This window comes from Haematobia irritans, chromosome 4 (genome assembly GCF_050003625.1).
Source record: "Haematobia irritans isolate KBUSLIRL chromosome 4, ASM5000362v1, whole genome shotgun sequence".
NCBI classification, from domain to species: Eukaryota; Metazoa; Arthropoda; class Insecta; order Diptera; family Muscidae; genus Haematobia; species Haematobia irritans.
The window spans coordinates 84182608-84186633 of record NC_134400.1 but is presented as its reverse complement, the minus strand read 5'-3'; the positions used below and the strand labels follow the sequence as shown (position 1 = coordinate 84186633).

Here is a 4026-nt window from a genome sequence, read left to right as displayed (position 1 = left end):
ATGATTCACTGCAATTATTTGAACGTAGTATATGCATGTTGTAAGGGTACGGAACTTAAAGGTCTTCAAATACTGCAGAATAAAGCACAGAAAGCAGTAGGTAATTTGCCAATGAGATACCCGACTTTGCACACAAAAAATTATCACCAAAATTGTTTCAATTAAACACTTAATTGAATTTGGAAACGGATTCAATTAATATGTTAATTGAATCAATTAATTATTTAATCAAATCCGAATAAAAACCAATTAAAAAAATGATTGATATTTGTTACGTTTCCAATTAAAATATTAATTGATTCAATCAATTTGTTAATCAATTCAGAAATAATTTTCAATTACAAACGTGATTGAAATTTTTTCCGTTTCCAATTACACATGTGATTGATCCAATCACGTGTGTGATTGAAATTGAATAATTTTGAGCAATGGAAAGAGCGAAAAGAGAACAATAGAATGGGTATTTATTCAACAATGTATGATAGAGAGATCAGTCTGTGGAAGTAACTCGTAACGAACGGTTGGTTTTTTGTTTTTCGCGTAAATTGAAAAACATGATTGACGACATTCTGTCTGCTGCATTCAAAATGTGTGCATACATATTTTGAACGCAACAACAAATCATAGCAAAGGGTTGAAATAAATAAAGTGTGCAATAACAAATGACCACGTGGTAAATATATGACAGAACGCATTTGAAATGTGTTTGTGTTTTGTGGTATTGTAAAAATGGAAAACAATCTACGTTTATTGAAGGTAAGAAATTGTGAAATGTGAATACCGTTTTCCATTGAAGCCTGTTTCCATTAAACGGACTAAAATAATATTTTTTGTATTCATTTCTTTTAGTGACCAATTTTATTTCGTGAAATTGACCAATCAATCCCATCAACTCCATCATTTTATCAAATATATAAGAATATAAGAATACGTTTGCAATCAAAGGGTGGGTACCGTATCGATTTTTTAAAATTAGAAATTTTTTAAAATTAGAAATTTTTTTCACTCCTAGTTTTCTTAAAACCAAGAGCGGTATGGGTTTGTTGGAAGATTCACCTTGAAGATGCGAAGTAGCGTTGGCATTAAATTGCATTTTGCAGGTAATGTTTAACAAAATTAACTGTTAATTGAACAAAATTATATTCGAATTATTCTGCTTTCTTTCAGAAAAAATAATTTAACTTACAGGCTGCTGATTTATTGGAAATCAAGGCGCATCTACATATTAGAAGGAACATGCTGATATGATTTATATAGTTTATTTTTTCACCCAATAGTTGTTGTTGATAGTAATTGTATGTGTAAGTTATGTTAGAACAAAACACACAAATGACAAGAACCAAATTTATTTGTCTATTGCATAATTCAAAAAATAATAAAATATTTAATATGTTTTATAAGAAACATATATTTACTTTTATTTCAAATAAAACTAATTACGTTTTGGGGGCGCAATATTTTATATATTGTTATATATTTATAGTCAATTTCAATTAATTATTTAATTGAAGGAATCAAATAGTTGATTGATTTTTGTCGCGAAATTAATTAAAATTTTAATTGATTCAATTAAAACTGTGATTGAATTTTATGTTAAAAATCAATCACGTTTTTAATTGATTCCGTGACAAAAGTCAATTAAATTCTTAATTGAAAATCGTGTTGTTTTTCAATCAAAATGGGTGATTGATACTATCATTTTCGTGATTGAAGACATTTCAATAAAAAAATGATTGAATCCGCGATTTTCGTGATTGAAATCAAAAAATTTTTGTTTGTGTGAGAAACTGTATCGAGATATTTATCTGGGGGGACTTCCCATATACGGAACTTATTGTCTTCAATTGTATCTGAATGCGTTTAAAAGCTTATGTTAAATTCGAGTTTAGCCGCTAAAATCGTAATTTTTCATGATTACTTTTCTTTAATAATCCATTTTAAGGAATACAAACTTTGTGAAAATTTGCTATGGGCTATTCCCCATCAAGTTTTAATAAAATTTGCAACAAATATGCATAATTGTATGCCTTTTTTTACTGATTTAGTTTTCACTTTAGCGGCTAAACTCGAACTTAGTACTCACCTTTACACGCTATAGTTCACCACACTATTTCATTTGTTCGAAATTATAATCCATTCAACACTCGTACTAGGAATGAACTGAGAATTCCGTTCTGTGGAACTGAAACGACAATATAATTAAGTTTAACAATTTGCCCAATGAAATAAAATCAATATCATGATTTTCTTCTTTCAAATTGAGTGTGAAAGAATTTCTCTAAAACTCTTTTGATGAACTCCTCGTTTAACATAAAGAATGCAATGTAGGGTTATTTAATAGAATTGTATATATGATATTAATATTGTATTTATATTTGTTATATTAATTTTATTAGATTTGTTGCAAATGAGCCTCAAAATAACCGAGGCGCTGAGGCCAAATTAATATATGAATATATTAATTTTATAACGTTTTACATTAAAATAAATAAAAAATAAGTGTATTATGGCAATTTTTCGGAAAATCGGTCGGTACACATATATGGGAGATATATCCGTACCTAAAGGGATTTCGATGGTATTTTGCAGACTTGAAGTGTACTGCAAATTATTTCTTTACGTCAAATTTTGAATATCAGGAGACACATAGATATGGAGGATATATCTATATATGGTCCGTTTTTTCCATACTCAATAGCTTTCCTTGTCCTTGTTCTAAAAAACGCCATGTATCAAAATCGGTTGATAACTGCGACGGTAATATTAACTTTGGGAGGAAATGCTTCCAAGTTTATAGTATTTTTTGAATCAATGTGTTTCCAAACATATTATATGCTCACATAAAACAATTTTCAGCAATGTCAAAAAATATATATGCTTTCTGCAAAATATGTTTGGGACATATTTTAGACATATATTAGAGAAGCGAGTTTTTGTGGGTGTAGAAAACTGAAAATCACAAACAAACAACAAAAAAGGATTCTTATCAAAAACATACTTTTTCATTAAATGTCACAACACCAGTAAAAATACACGCTTTAATAATATTTAACATTGTTTAATAGTATTTATTAAGTATATACATATATAGATATGGGAAGTAAATGACGGTGTAAAAGTGAATTCGCAATTATAAGTATTTAGGCAACTTAAATGATAATTATTGCATACATTTATTTTTCATGACAGATATGAATATTATCCTAATTATTGTTATCAGTATCCTTCCTTAGAGTATGAAAGAAGACAAATAAAACATTTCTGGAAAATCAGAGCAATAATGATCAACTAACCAAAAACGTCAAATAACGGAACGCACTTGCTATGCGGACAATAGGGTTGTTTTCTTTTAGCACTGGATGCAACATTTGTATGGGCTATCCAGAACATCGTTGCACTGGTGTTCTAACCAGAACAACTCATCAGTGCAAGTCGCGCCGATATTGTCAGATTGTATTTTGATAAAGTGACGCTTCTTTGAATCACAATAGCAACTTATTGTGACTAATTTATCGAAAAACATGAAATTCAAAGTGGTACAGTGTCATAAATAATCGCAGCAGTAAATATTTACTACTAATTGGAGCATATCATATATTAAAAATGTAAGATTTAACTTCTTTTCTGTGATTGTTTATAAACAGCTGATGACAGTGTTGCATATTTTTGGAAATGTTCTGAATAAGCGAGTACTCTGTTTTCTTTTAGTCCTTCACGGCTTAGGGTATCCAGTGCTAAAAGAAAACAGTCCTAATATTGCTTTGTTAACATTGGTGGAATTTAAGAAAATAAGATGAAATTTAAGGTTTGTTTGTTTTTGTTTTTTTTTTTTTTTTTTTTTTGTATTGGAGCTGAAAATAGTACATACAAAGCATACTCATATCACGATTTTTTTGCTATTTTTGTTTTTATTTCATTTTAGGACCTAAGTTAGGTCAATAAATAAACATTCTTAGAAAAGTTCAACGTTTTGTTTCTTGTTTTAGAGAACCTTGCTCCAACAGAACTACATGAAAATGGTGGCTA

The 4026-nt window shown here is 28.9% G+C and overlaps 1 long non-coding RNA gene across 1 annotated transcript; it reads left to right on the top strand.

The window, feature by feature from the left end:
- Positions 1-521: 521 nt before the first annotated feature.
- On the top strand, positions 522-1389 carry LOC142237199 (uncharacterized). The gene is made up of 4 exons (XR_012722389.1): positions 522-756; positions 850-946; positions 1013-1100; positions 1168-1389. It is a non-coding gene; the product is annotated as an uncharacterized LOC142237199 (long non-coding RNA).
- The last annotated feature ends 2637 nt before the right edge of the window (positions 1390-4026 follow it).